The 16,569-nt window shown below is 35.0% G+C and overlaps 1 pseudogene; it reads right to left on the bottom strand.

Moving 5' to 3' along the window:
* Positions 1-10,667: 10,667 nt before the first annotated feature.
* LOC132600414 (TGACG-sequence-specific DNA-binding protein TGA-1A-like) lies at positions 10,668-15,558 on the bottom strand (annotated as a pseudogene).
* Positions 15,559-16,569: the final 1,011 nt, after the last annotated feature.

Genomic DNA, 16,569 nt, shown 5'->3' with positions numbered 1-16,569 from the left:
ACCAAGGAGTAAATTGGAACAATTACAGTAATTACTACAAAATTTGGCTTTAACCTTTCAAAAAAAAAATATTGAACTCATGGGAGCACCCCAGGGAAACATGATCTTATGAGATTTCATTACCTTTCTTGTTGAATATTTTAGTATAATGTCATCACTCATCTCACATTTTATGTTATTTTCTTAAAACACACCTTATTAGATAATTATATCTTACTACGACTAAAGAAATATTTGAACACAAGTTATATGTTTTGTATGAAGATTTTACCGAAAATCCGAGGTTGAAAAACTCAACTTTTGTTGGTTTGATTTATAAACTTAAAAATCCGACACAATTAATTTGGTTTGGTATTTGAAAAACCCGAACTAACCCGATCCATATACACCCTCAACGGTATGTATAGAGACGTAACATTGTCATTGTCAGACCATGAAAAATATGTTAATAGCCCAACAATGACTTTAATTTTAGTCCCCATTAATCAAACTTTAGCAATTTTGGACTTCCGTCAGAATTCTTTCTTCTTCTTTTCGTCCTTCTCCCTCCTACGTTATTATCCTCATATATGTGTTTTTTGAAATTGAAAACGTATTGCGCATTGTGGTTTTCTTTTACTTGTTTGGTTGAAGAAACTTGAAAACCTTTTAATGAGTTTTATTAAGTTTGAATGTTGAAAAAGATAAAACGAGTCTATTGATATTTCGGAAAAGGGTCAAAAATACCCCCAACGTATTAAAAGTGGCTCACAAATGCCATACGTTTTTGTCTAAAAACGTTGAGGGTATTATTGGACCAAAAGGTTAATATAGGGCATTTCTGAACTGTTTTCAATACATTAGGAGTATTTTTGACCCTTTTCCGGTGATATTTTAAGGTTGTTGAATCTAACAATTAAAATTATTGGGACTGATATTGTAACACCTTGTACCTATAACCTAAGTTTTGACCATGATCCTAGACTTAAAAAACCAGATAAAGAATGTGAGAATTGGAATTTCCTCTTCAGTTGTAAGATGGTGGTTTACGTCCATGAACAGTGACCGTATTTCAGTATACGGCCCGTATTTCAAGTCGTAAACTGGTACCAAAGATTTCTGAGCATTCTGGAATTTGACATTTGGAGGCTACATGTCACGCCCCAAAACCCCACCCTAGACGTGACCGGCATCCGACGTCATGAACAACATCGGAAGAACCTAAACCGTGCTATAATGACACTTGAACCCGCCAGGTTCAATATTCGCCTCCAACAGTTTATAAAATAAGTATAACAAATCATGAATATATGAATTAAATCAGCGGAAGTCTTTATTCATACAATACTTAGTCAAACGTAATAACGTGCCCGAGAGTTAATCAATAACTCAACAACTACCCACAAGAACGTATACTATGGAGCTCCTAAGATAAAGGAATAGTAGTTTGACTCAATGGGACGCAGCCCGGAAAACTAATAATGAACAAACAAATAAATAGGGTGTCCCACGAATGAACGTGTGGGCTCACCAAATCAGCAACAACAGTAAGTCCTTCCTAAGCGCCTGAAGTGTTAAGAACCTGCTCTTCTCCGTTACCTAACATACCATCAAAAACAACAATGGTATGCCTGAGTACTTCGTACTCAGTGAGTGTCTAAGGGGCAATAGTTACAAACAAGATATGATGAATAAAATTAATAAAATGATATTAATGAAAATCACGATTCAAACCCAGGAATAACGTAAGTCAGCAACATTAAAGAGTCATGAAAGAATCCAACAACGAAAGACATATTAACTTAACTCCTTACCATTTACCGTGTCAAGCATTTCACTTACGAATTCAATATCACCACAAGCCACTCACAGGAAACAGATACGAAACAAGCCACTCATACGCAAACTAATCAATCAATCGATACTCCGGGATAGGAAACCACGGAGGCTAATCGTCCTCTGGACTAGCACAGCAATAGATACTCCGGGCTAGGAAGCAACAGAGGCTAATCGTCCTCTGGACTAGCACAACCATAGATACTCCGATTTAGGAAGATACGGAGGCTAATCGTCCTCTGGACTAGCACATCAATAGATACTCCGGGCTAGGAAGCAACGGAGGCTAATCGTCCTCTGGACTAGCACAGCCATAGATACTCCGGTCTAGGAAGATACGGAGGCTAATCGTCCTCTGGACTAGCACAGCAATAGATACTCCGCGCTAGGAAGCAACGGAGGTCAATCGTCCTCTGGACTGACACAGCTCGCCCATACAGGCCCAAACACAAACAAAATACAAATCATGTCATATTACCAAATTATCAATCATGGATTAGAGCCGAATCTCACTTCTCAAGTCATCATCTCAAAATTGAGGCATTTCAAGTTATAACCAATTTAGAATCTTACTCAAATCTCTTATTCAATTTCAAGTTCAAGAAACCCATTCAACAACAAAACAAGTTTAAGGTCCAACCGAATAAGTTCAATCATCCAATAATGGAAAAAGCGAGTTTCACAAAGTAGTATGGTTCATATAAGGTTCGATGCGGACTTGACCCTACACACGCATGACCTTCTCTAAAAGAAATCATCTTTAATTCCAGAATAAGTTCCACCAAACAAGAGTTATAACTTATACAAACAATCAAGGAAGGATTCTCAAGTACAATTCATGCTGTCACAATTTAAACGTACTTCACAAGTAGACATAGTTGAAAAGATGAATTTTGAAATATAGACATACAAATCACCTTTATATTCAAAAAGGATTTTATTTTTAAAGAGCCACACATTAGGGTTTTTGTATGAGAAGTTCACCCTTTTTATTCAATAAAGAACTTTTGAGAAAAAGACATATATCCATAATAAGGTTTTTAAAAGAGAGACATACATTAGAGTTTTGTATGAGAAGTTCACGCATTCCAAAATAAGATTTTCAAAAGAGACATACCTTAATTTGTTAAACAAGGTTTAACAAATCATTTTTCTAATGAAGAACACCCAAACCCTAGCTTGAATCACTTTGGGAAGAATTATGTTGCAAACCCTAGGTTTTTATCACAAAAATCATGTTAAGAATCATGGGTTTGATGTTAGAGTGATTTAGTAATGTTAAGGATGCCCTTACCTTTGATTTGAAGACTTGGGGGAATGATTTTCGTCCTTAGGGTTGTTTAGGAAGTGGAGGTATAAACAAAACAAGGGTCTTATTTATATTTTTCTGGTGAAAACGGGCCAAGGGACACCCCTGAAGGACGGACCGTCCTTCGTGTTACGGACCGTTCTTTGGGCCGTCCCTTAGTGGTAATTTCCAGAGAGTTCTGGAAATTTTTGAGACGTTACGGCTCCATGTTACGGCCCGTAACACGTGTTACGGTCCGTAACGTCTCACCGTAACACAGGACAAATTTCCAGCGAAGACAAGCTTCAGTAAAACGGGCATAACTTTTTATACGTAGCTTTGTTTGGGCTGGGCAACCTACCGTTGGAAAGATATTTCAAATATCTACAACTTTTACTAATGAAGTTGTTCCAAATTCGCAACACATTTTCATGAAAATAGCCCAGAAGACAGACCTACCAAAACTTAGGCGAATTTAAGAGTCCTTAAGAACTTCACTAGTTGGTTTGACTTCAAAACGACCATCCTCCACCCGAATTCATCAAGAATGGGTTCATATACATAAAATATCATCTTAACACTAGATTTTTACAAATTCACACCTAGTTCAAGTTTACGGGGTGTTACACTACATTGTTAAAACAGACTGTATTTTGAAATATGGCCCGTATTTCAAAACATATTTGGAATTTGGGAACACTTACTGATGAAAGTTGTAGATCTTTGAAATACCTTTCCAACGGTATATTATGGGGGTCAAACGGACATCTGTGCAAAGAGTTATGGCCATTTTACTGAAGAGTCGCAGTCTAGTCCACACAGAATACAGACCGTATTTCAAAATACGGCCCGTCTTTCAAAATACGGCCAGTATTTTGCTGAGCGTAAAATTAAATTTTCCAGAACAGTATATATTCGTCCATATCAGTTCAAATCATTATTTTTCATTCCTTCAAGCCTTAGAACGATCTCCTACCCTCTTCCATCATCAAGAACACCAAGATAAGCCTACTCTAATTATTTCAAGTCAATTCGAATACATATCCTTGTAATCTAAACAAGAAATCATCATTCCTAACCTAGGGTTTTCAAGAAAACCCATCTCAAGGTTCAAGGTTCAAGATTCAAGATTTTGGAAATCTTTTTCAAAGTTCAAATCTTTAATAAGTTTAGGGTTGCTATCTATGTGTGGAACACCATTGTTCTTCCCCACGCCTCTTAATCCATAAAGTATGAATCCTTATGAAAATTAGGGTTTCTATACCATGCTCATGACAACCCTAGGTCCATGTCCATGATTCTATTATGTATGAATTGCTATTATTCTATCATTGTGTTCTTAATAACTTCATATGATTATTGAGAATCAGTCCGTAATCCATGAAAACTCATATCTTGTATTCCATGGGTTCTTTCATGTATGTTTTTAGCTAAAAATGATTATTTCACGAATATCCTACATGTCTACAAATTTTCATGCAATTGTACTATATAATTATCTTCATGCCATGATTCAGGATACATACATGCTAAATACAAGTTATTTCATGAAATCATATTTACAAGTTATTTCGTGAAATCATGATTACAAGTCATTTACAAGTTAATTCACAAAATCATGGGCTTCTTAGCCAACTATATCATGTTCATGTTTTTGGGAATTGCACAAATTACAGAGAAGGCTCGGATAGCTTGAAACTACGTAGCCACCGTAGGACAAGGATCGCTCCACCCAGTTAAGACGATTCCTTAATTTTACACTGAATAGATCCATCAGGCACATTACCACCTTATACCCCGGCAAAGTATGGGGGCTCTGCTAGTCCGGTAAGGTACTAGACTCCATGTATCCACGTAGTGATATCATATTGTCGGTTTATGTAATGCTCTCCCTACTTATCATGTTTTACTTATGTTATATATATATGTACCGATGCTCATGCTTATGTTCATGTCCAGGTTTTCAGTTTCAGTTCTTATCATGTTATTCCATGTCCCATGTTATTTCTTTTAGTTGCTTCACATACCAGTACATTCAATGTGCTGACGTCCCCTTTTATTGCCCGGGGGCCTGCATTTCACGATGCAGGTACGGATTTACAGGACGACGCCTCTGCTCATTAGGATCTGCACGTACCAGCTTATTGGTGAGCCTCATCTCATTCAGGGTTTAGGCATTGTCTTTCTTTATTTAGTTTTGCATCTAAAGGTATGCTGGGGGCCTTGTCCCAGCAAGTATGTTACGTGTTTCAGACTCATGTTAGAGGTTTCATAGACAAGACAAGTGTTATGTTAGACTTCCAGAGTTGGTTAGCCGGTTTGGCTCATTTAAGATATTGTCCGCATTCATGACTTAACCAAGTACTTATGTTTAATATTATGACTTACTATGTTTTATAAAAGCTCATCATGCACTTCACGTTATATTTCCGCTCATGTATGCCTCATGATGATTTAGCAAGCCATGTGGTTCGCTCGGTCACATGCAGTCAGGCACCGAGTGTCGTGTTACGCCCAGGCCATGGTTCGGGGCGTGACCAATATTAGAAACCAGATATCAAATATGGAGTCATTTAAAGTAGATTTGAATCAATTTTGAAGGAAGTAATTGGACGGTTTTCCCTTCAAATGGACTAGTCTTTATTTTTGCCCTTCAAAATCGAGCGTATGCCTAGAGGGGCATAAGTTCTTTAACGGAGTTGGCATAACTTGTGGATATTATAATGCGTAAAGTTTGATTTTGAAGGAAAAAAATTAAAGACCAGCATAAAATAGGGACAAAATGCAAATTCTTGTAGGTGAATTTCTACGCAGTAAGTCATGGTGATCGTTAGGATTTTGGCCACAAATCCTGATGAATCGCTAGAATTATAGCCACAAATGTTGAAAAGATCATGTCGATTCATCAGATTTGGCCAGCCTAACAATCGCCATAACTTGATGTTAAGCCCAATATAAAATAAGAAATCCTCACGATCTGTCAGGATTTTGTTATGATTCTAATAAAAAAGTTATTTTTGCACAATATTTTGAACGAGGTCAAAATTTAAACAGTGGCAGTGAAAGATCCTACCTTGTATTAACTAAAATAGTTTTATTTTTTGAGTTAAGATTGAAATAGACTTCCAGATTTATTTTCGTAAATAATAACAGAATCATATACATCGCTAATCTTAAGCTACCTAATATTGTGATACGAATCGAATTGGGGGAAGAACCAATTCAAACCAAAAATGCGGAATTTAAAGATACGAAGAAAAGGGGATAAGAAAAGAGGATAAAAGCAAGACTCAATTAGGGTGAATTTATCGGCAACCTTGGATATATTAAATCCAACACCTCCCAATCTAATTCAATCCTAAAAGAACCTATACTATTTGAAATCAAGGCAAGAGTGATTCAAATGAATCCACAAATGAACAAATCTTCATGAAATCAATGGAATTAAATGTTCAAAGACCAACAATGGAATCCACCATTATAATAACTAACCCTAAAGCTACTAAGCTAAATAGTCTATCTCCAAAGGAGTTTCTCAATTCATCATTCAACATAATCTAAGTAATGAAATGAAAGACAAGCTATATATACAAGCTAAAGAAAGAAGACTAATATAAAATTACAATGCTACCCTTAATCAAGTAAGGGCTTTGTTTGGCTAGTCTTCTTATTGTAGTCTTCAATTCAAGAATTGGTCTTCAATGGCTAAACACGCCCCTTCTTGCATAGATGACCCTCTAATCAACCTTGCATGCAAGGCCTTCTTGCAAGCATAGCCTTGTTTGCACAAATAGCCAACTCCCGATCTTGTCCAAGTTTGCAAGTGTAGCCAATTTGCAGAAATGTCCCTGTTTGCTCGTTTGGCCACTTTGCGCATTTGGTCCCCTTTCTAGTAGCTTCTTCTTTAATCAACTCCCAAGCCACCTTCCACACATCATAAGCCATTTTGTGTGGCTTGTAGGAGCCTCCAAAGGCCTCAAACGACTTCCTCATCTTCCATGTAGCTTGTAGAGCTTGAAGTTTCATATCTCGTCCTTAAATGTACGTCTTGAAATGAAGTGTGCTAAGTAGGATCATATCATATTGGGGGCACCAAATGTTAGATCACAACATGATGGGAACACCTCCTATGCAAAGTATAGACCTTAAATAAGATAAAAATTTATTCTGAATATTTATACTCACTCAATACATGACACGTGTCTTTACTAACATGGTATTTCAATTTTTTTAAGCCATCAGGAACCAAAGTTAATCCCCAGAACCAACATGGTATTTCAATGACCACACACTTATCTATATATAATATAAAGCTAGGCATAGACAATCTTATGTGGCACCTCTCTATGACCTCTATTGGCATTTATCTTTTTTCTCCTTTTTTTGAATTTTTCCTTATTTAAAAATTAATATTCTATATTAAAAAAATCAAAACATTACTCACTTAATTCTCTTAATTATACCTCTTAATTATCTTACTCTCTTGCTCTTCTATTCGTTATTATTGTTTTAATAGAGAGGAAAATGAAAAGTTATGAAGGCAATTAAGAATTGCAGGAAATGGATGACAATGAAGAGTCAGCCAACCCTTCCGTTGAAAAGAAGAACATTCTTCCCAAATGATTTTTATGAAAATTAGTGCACTTAATACTAATTTTGTTACAATGATCAGTTAATGCATTCAATATTAGTGCACGTAATACTACTTTTATTACAATCAATTGATGTATTCATTTATCAATACTAATTTTATTATTACTACAAATACAAAAACATATCTAATTCATTGCATAATTTTTTCTCTTCTTTCTCATTTATCATTTTCACTCTCCTCATCCCAAAATCTCCAGAAAGTTTCCTCCTTTTCTTTTCCTTTTTCCCCAACGTGAGTGCTTTTTTGCTCATCATTTTCTTTTTCGTACTCTTATCTAACTCTTCTATACAATCGGTGAGCTTTTTCACGTATTTCGTTTTGGAAATACAAAAAGTATGTACTCTTCTTAGGCGAACGAAAATGGTTGTAGGTTCAGTAGGAGGGTAAATCACACGAGAAAATGAATTTTGCAAAACAGGATAGAAGTGATGCACATTGTTGTAGAATTTCTTTTTATGTAGGTTGATTTGGAGGGTAAATTCACAAGACAGTGAGAATTACAAAACAAAGGTAATAATCTTTCGAGGTATTTTTTCATGATGCACATTGTTGTAGATTATGTTTTATTTTATTTATTGTGTTTGCTTTTAAAATGATTTTGAGTTTCTGATAGGTGACGACAATATCAGAGAGAAAGGTATTCACTCCTCAAGAGCTCGAAAAAAAAGGGTATATAAATTATATACGTGTTGTTACTCTTTTAGTCTGTTCCAAACTTAATAGTTATAGTGCTAATTCATATTTAGTAACTTTGAATTTTAGGGGTGATATTTTTCTAAATTCAAATTGATTTTTCGTTATCTCTTCATTGCTCACAATAGGGGGAGAGAGAGAGAGAGAGAGAGTATATGCAAAGTATGTGTGCCCCCCAAACAAATGATAACATGAAAAGCATGTCATTGTTTTGCTACGCATATGCAAACAATAGAAAAAAGTCGGAACCACAAAAAGGACTTAACTTCCTCAAAATCTGCCATATAGAATTTTTTTTATGGTGTTTTAAAGATGTTGTTTCGCCAATAGTTTCATAAAAATGAAAAATGTGTATTATGGTGTACAACATATAATATGTTTTCTTAAATATTTAAATATCTATATTTTATTCTTAAAATTAGATTTATACAAATAAAGACTAGATTGTAAATCCATAACAGATGTTTCAAAATTATATTTATTGGACAAAGACGTTGATAAAAAATTTGATGTGTTCTGAGCTTTCTAAATTTATAAGGCTATTTTGTGGTTGAATGTAAAAAATAAAGTATATAAAAGGAGAACAAATCTAAAAAAGACGTATAAAATTATAAGAACAAAGATCATTAAGAAAAGACTCCTTCAAGAAATATTAAAGTGTTTTGCTATGTAATTTATTGGCATGTAATTTTTATTAGCTAAATGAAAATAGATAATGTTGAAAGAAGAGGACGAGACAGCCAGAGAGTCCCAACTTAAAAGATGATTTTTAAATTAAGCATGAAAAATATAAATGTAAAAAGTCACTAAATCAAAAGTTTTATTTTTTATCTCCGAGCATTAGAAAAAGGACCAGAGACTATGTCGATAGTATCACCGCGCGAAGCGCGGATAAGTTTACTAGTTTATACAATGATTAAGAGACGGATTGAGAAGAAACTAGATATTACTAGCTAATTAATTATGACTAAATGATATAAAAATTGTAAAAGCACATGTTATGTAGTTGTTGCTTAGCGTTAACATTGTGGTGTTTACGTTAAATCAATAAATGCAAGACACATCTTTATTAGAAACATGTATTACTTAGCTATGGTTAAATTATATATATTCACACTTCGATTATTAACTGATAGAATTAAATTATTTAGTTTGATATAAAGTACATCCGTTTTATATGTTCTTATCCAGTTTTGCCCTAATCAAGTTTGACCCGTGAATTGCATAATCTCAGTTCAACAACAAAAAGAAAATGCACATTTTGAGTTGATCACTTGTCACCCCATTTTATTAAGAGAGTTGCTAAATTGCCACACCAATTTGGTCCAAATTTGGCCACACTTATGTAAAACCCATCATAATCTCTATTGTAAAAAATTTAAATAAGATAAACTTTGAGAAGAAAAGATAGAAATAACATTAAGTAAGCATAAATTATTAAATTTGACATAAATAGTCATATGAATTTACCCCATTTAGGCCATTGTGGCCAAAATAGTGTGGCAAAAAGACCTATTTTTTTTATTAATATCACAATTTTCATGGACAAGTTTTGAACTTTTAAGTTCCCAAAACAATAATATCTGTTTTGAGGCAGATTTAGACACCTGGTTATGGGTTTATGCGAACCCAATAAATTTTGTTTAGACGTTGTATATATCGGAATCTACTAAATTTCTATAAATATTTGATTATGAATCCATCTTTTATTATAATATTAACTGACACCATTAGAGGAATCAACAAACTTCTGAATTCACCTCTATATCTATTCATGACAAACTTGAAGTGTATGAATATAGGAAAAAAAAACATAGTGAGATAATACTAGCAAGAAATGGCTTAAGCATTTACATTGAACTCAAGTTCCCAGTACCTTCATCTTCATCTGAAAACTTCAGGCACTATACACAGTTTAACAATATTTTGGAGTAAGTCATCGTTCGACTTGGTTATGCACATGCTACCAAGCGAGCAGAGGCAGATGTAGCCTTTTGGCTACGGATTCATCTGAACCAAGAACTTTCGGTACGGAGTATTTTATATATATATATATATATATATATATATATGAAAAACCTACTAAAATCTCAACAAGTGATAGATCTGAATCCATAATTTTAATAGTACAATGAGTTCATTGCAAGGTTGAACCCGTTAAGTTTAAATTCTGGATCTGGCTCTGCAAGTGAGCATAGTCTTCTGGACCAAAACCAGTAAAGGTAAATATTTAGATGCAAATCTTTAAAATTCATAATTCTCATGAGAAATCACAACATGATATTGGCAATGCCATTGTTCCGCAACGTATGTTATTTACAGCAATTTCTCATCTCCAACACGTTCAAAAGTTGCTCGGTAACGTAATACCACTATAGAGTCTTGAATCAGAGGAAAAATCACAAAATATTTGTGTGAGCTTTCCTCGGACATTGGACAAGTAATTCGAGATCCCCTCCAGACCTTTTGGTTTACAGTAGCCAAACCAATGTGAATGAAAGGAAAAATGCAATTGCGATGTTCCATGTCACGGTACAGCAGAGGATATGTACAACTAATATATTCATATTGAGAAGATTTATTGAACAAGTGGTAGATTTTAGCTTACACTACACAGTATCATTTCTGAAGGCAAAACTCCTAAAACGGTGTATAAAGGATCTTCTCGGGCTTCATTATGCAGGCTCACGAAGACGAGCAGCCCAGTGTGAGCTTAAAACGCGAAGTCGTTCGAAGTACTCCCCCAAGGCAAGTAAGCCCTGAGCTGCTTGGTGCGTATTCAGGATGCGGGACATCTGTTGGAGTGTTTCTTGGCGAAGATGATCTGCCTATTTCCAGAAAAGGAGCAGAGATGAATCAGGAGAATGACTCGACTATCCGTATCAAAGACGTCCAGAGAATAAAATGAATGTACAAACAGGTTAACCGGTTGTCTTAATTCCCCCTCTGCCTTAGCCACAATTCTCCTCTAGTAAAAACTTACCTCCACTCCGTGTTTACACCAAAGATTTAACCTTAGCAGTTACAAATGAAAGTGAGAATTCACATCACTAAGACATGGTTAAGTGGTAAATGTGTATGTGCAAGACACGTGTCTTACAAACATTGGCTTGGTATGAACATTGGGTGGGGTAAAGTCACAAGCTTCTAGGGGTGCATATGAATGAAATTTATAAAAATCACTTTGAAAGCTAGAACTGCTAGAACTGCTATATAAAAATCACTTTGAAAGCTAGAACTGCTATATAAAGGAATGAAAATCGAATACGAGATACTACCTGATTTACGAACCTAACAAGAGCTTCCAGCTTTTCGATGGCAGGCCCCATCTGCGGAAGAGAGTAATTTCCTTCACCTAGTCGGCCAGCTGCAACGGCCTCAGCAAGAATCTGATGGAGTTTTACCATTCCTTGCGACAAGGCATCTTCTGCTTGCTGACACGATTGGGTGAGGTTACAAACCTCCCGAAGTTGTTGTTCTGTCAAGAGTTCGAGATGTGGTGTGAGAACCTGTAAAAAAATCTCGTATTAAGCACCGTTATCAATAGAAGACAAATAAGAACAAGACGATTATTCACAAGTTTAGAGAAAAGAAAGAACATGTGTTTGGCTTTGGTGGTGAATTCCAACTAATTGACAAAGACAATAGACACATGGACTAGATCTCGAGCATCAATTAAGATAGTCATTCATATCAAGTTCTTGATAAAAAAAAAGTGGAAACAACTTTTACTCTAACATAACCACCTTTTAATCTTTTTGTAGTTAAAAAAGAAAAGAGATGGTTTTGATCTCCATACTCTTGACTATAAATTAGAAATCATATTTTTGGCTTCCAGAGATAGGATCAGAAAGATAAAAGCACTATGTTCGGCGGTGAACATCTTAATAGGGTTGAACCGATTCAGACATGTAAGCATACGGCATTAATGGGGCTTCCGATTATGGACCTTTTGAGGCAATCAAGATCCACAAGAAAGCACAAGAGGAATTAGAAGAAGAATGCATACAAACAATACAATAGTAAGAAACTCTGGTCCAGATTTAGATCTAACAAAAAAATTGTTGTCAGCTAAGATAAGCAAATGAAACCGACAGATGCAAAGCAGAATCACATCAAACATTATCTCGACATATACTAGCAACGCATTGCTTCAACATAAATATAATCAGATATTAGATATACTTGTATAAATATTGGGGCTAGGTTACATTTCCTATTGACTAGCATGCTTAATCATGAAGGAGAATTGGACGTTGGTTTGGGAATTTATACCTTTGACGCATCCGTTAATTTTTTTCCTTTTTCTTTTGAATAATGTGCTGAAGCGTTCATTACCTTTAGAAGCTCGGATGGCCGAAACCCCCCAATCCACATAAAAAAACGTTCTGCTGATGTCTTCCACATGCCAGACATGATATATAGGACATCAGCTTTAGCAGCCGTAGCTTTCACGCGAAAGAGATCAAAGTAGTGGTTCAGGCAACCGTCAAACAATAATGCGCAATTCTGCTTCACCAATTTGAGAATGCAGAGCATTCCGTAAATCATTTGTTTGTCTATTTTGCTCTTCCACCCAGTGACCATACTCCGTGTCAAATGCAGCAGTTCCTGTGGATTCGAGATGTTAAAGAAAGTTCAAAGAGAAGAAATAAACAAAAATAAGAATTCATAAGAAACTAGAATTGCTCTCAATTTGGTCTTATCTGACACACATTACTAATGATTTCCACTGTGATAAGAACTGCTATGTTGCTCGGATTCTTCAAAAATGTAACCGGATGCGTGTCAGATCCTCCAAAAGTAATGCATATTTGGAGGAGCCGACACAGGTGTGGCAGTATTTCAGGAGAGTCCGAGCAACATGAAGTACTTGATAAGTAAAACAAATATGATGAATGAAGGTGATGAATAAGGATATCAACGACCCCATTAATATGCTAATAAAAAGATGCTTCAAATAATATCCAAATAACTATATATTCATAATGAGTAATTTGTAAACGTCTGTAGGTGAAAAGAAGTAGAAACGGTTCCCTTTATTAATAAGAAATGAGTGTCTGACCGAAAATCATGCAAATAATATGGAAAGAACCAAATTCATTTCTATAGCTTCTCTATTCAATAAGTCTAATTTACAGATCATGCAGAATAATGATTCCGTTTTATGCTTAATCCACAACTAAAAAGCATCCTCAAGCATCAGTGATCTAATCTATTAACTAGATCCAATAATTGGCATTTGAGGGTGATATAATGATCTTAATATTTAATGAAAAGTAAGCAGCAAACAAAAATATGGAAAAGCTTGTTTCACTGTGTACCTAATAATGAAACTAAGATAAAGCTCGTGTCTGAATTCTTTCCAAATCCTAGCATAATTTAATTTCTCCTACAGATCCGAGCGTGAAATTTGATGAAGTACATGAAAACACGGAGTGAACCGACAAACCTGAGCTAGCAGCTCCAGAGTAACTTAGCTGGCTAGCATCTAAACCGCCACCTACATACAGACCCTGTTGCAAAATGTTTGTCGATTGTTAGAACATTCATTGCATTGATCAGCTAGAAAGATCACAAACTCAGTTCCGTAAATAAGAGTAATAATTGTCCCTTTACCTGTTTTCTGGCCCGTCTAGTTCTTGTTCCAATTGAATCAACTTCAATTTACTATTTTCTAACTGCTGAACATAGGCCTAAGTAACACAATGTAAACTCCGAAAATTAGTGACTCGATCAAAACACCAAATTGTCTGGTTCAATATGGAAAATAAGAGGTTGGTTAGGAATGTTGCATGATAAAATTGGCAAAACTCAAGGAATACCTTCTTCCGCAAACGGCTTTTACGAGCAGCCTCACGGTTTTGTGCAAGACGTCTAAGTACCTGCATATCAGGCTTGGACATAAATTTTATTGCAACAGCAATTTATACTTTTGAGGTCTCATTTCCGAAAAAGAATACTAAAAAAAAGGAACAAAAACCTTAAGAAAACAGGTAGATGATATAAATTGGCACTTAGAGATTTTAAACAAAAGTTCTTGCCTGAAAGCATGAAGCCGCAAAAGACATATATTTAAGATATTCTTCAACATTTCATTGTAATAAGAAACCTCCGCTACAAAAGTTGTGAATTCTGTTTTTACTAAAAGGGACTAAACATTTGAAAGTACGAATCAAAAAACCTTCATTTAAGATCACTATTGAAGACACAAGACTAAAAGAACAAGAACATATATTTACCTTCTCGATCGGTTTACTTGTTTCGGCTTCATATCTACTAGAAGTCCCTACTGTTCCATGCGAAGTATCTTCTGTCTAGACATATTAACTATATTAATCAGTGCAATATGCTGCATAACTAAAACAGAGAAAGATATCTTTTTCTTTATTGATAAGGCTAAAACACAGAAAGATGTGAAAGAGAAAAAAAAAAAAAAAAAAAAATGCATACCTCATTGTCTAGTCTTTTATCCATCATCGGTATCTGGTCCTCCAGGCATTTCTCAACTTCAAAAATCATGGTTGCCGCTGTATTAGGGCAACTACTATTGAAATCATCCCACATGCCCATTTGATGCATCGGATCGCATATACCCATCCTTCTTGAGGCAACGAACTGAGTGTATGTTGAAAAATTCATTGTGCATGGACTGAGGTTTAGAAGAAACTAGTCAGCTATTGTTGACATGAAAATAGACAAGCAGCAGCGCATAAATTGATATAAAGCACAAGAAAGAGGCATGAAATGAACTAAAAAAGAAACTTATATGGCACGAAATGAACTTCTTTTTTCTATGACACTGATTTGCTATACATAATTTGGTACTAGTGTAGACGAGTGTCTAATACTTCTAGGAAATTGGCAACGACAACTATGGACTAGAGACCATGAGACATACATCTTGTAATATAGTCTTTAATCACAGGAATTGGAGGTACTTGGAACGAGAAAATAGATGCTCAGATCAATGCATCTCTATCATTTGAGATATCAAAATCGATGTTCTTCCATTCTCCGCTATAACGAATGTGAAGAATGCGCCTTATAATCTATCACGCGCCACTTCTTAGAACAACTTTCATCCTAATGTGACAAGCATTTCAACAGGATCTGACCATCTGACCATTAGAACGCTTCCACATGGAAAATGGATTTGTTCACAAGACCAAGAAAATTGACTGATCCTCAATGAAAGCAATCCTAATGTTCTTATTCTACGACATTTTGCTGCAAAAGGACAACAAATAAGCAAGCTCATGTACAAATAAGAACTGTAAGCGTCGGATTCAAGTAGCTTTTCAATATCTAATTCAAGAAATCAAGTCATTTCATACAACTTTTATTAGTCCTCTTCACCTCTCTGTATTATTAGCATATACCAACAAATGGGGTAAAAACAGATGAAGAAAACAAGGTTTGACAACACCAATAACCAAATCAAGAAGCTAAAAACTATTGAAAGATTTAATCTTTTTCAGATTATAGACTCAAAACATCACATATAAGACTCAATATTCCTACAGGAAGGAGATTACATAAGCCAAATATCAATATACACCAATCAGCGATATACTAATTTCATAAATTTCTTGCTCAAAACTCTTGCAGTTAGCACATGACTTTAATCAATAACATCAAAAAGATCCCAACTTTTTTCAAATAAAATGGTGAAAAAAAGTACCAATCCTCAGTAAAAGTTCAAGAATCAATCAAATTAAGTTCACTTTCAACCCTTTTGACTTTTAATTAATGCTAAATAACCTTGGTAAAATTTCTCAAATGACTACCTTATTGTAGCTTCCTACCATTTGTAGCTACCCTTTTTAATATTACCATTCGTAGCTAAAAATCAGCTGATTTGTGTATGTTTTCGGATGTATTTGTTGCCAGCAAATACATGAGCATACGGTAAAAAAAAGGAACAGGTTCCTTTATTTTAGCCTGTAACGGTGGTGGTATTAAATGAGAAATTAATATATTTTTTACCTTCTTTTCCACAAAATCAGCTGTAATATTCCCTTTCCTTACACGTATCTCTTCTTCCATGCATTCTTCAACATTCAAAACGTAAAAATTCAAATTTCAAATTAAATCTTCAACACATCTGAAAATACAT

The sequence above is a fragment of the Lycium barbarum genome, chromosome 6, assembly GCF_019175385.1.
Source record: "Lycium barbarum isolate Lr01 chromosome 6, ASM1917538v2, whole genome shotgun sequence".
Lineage (NCBI taxonomy): Eukaryota > Viridiplantae > Streptophyta > Magnoliopsida > Solanales > Solanaceae > Lycium > Lycium barbarum.
The sequence above is the reverse complement of the archived record's forward strand: the minus strand, read 5'-3'. Positions and strand labels throughout refer to the sequence as shown.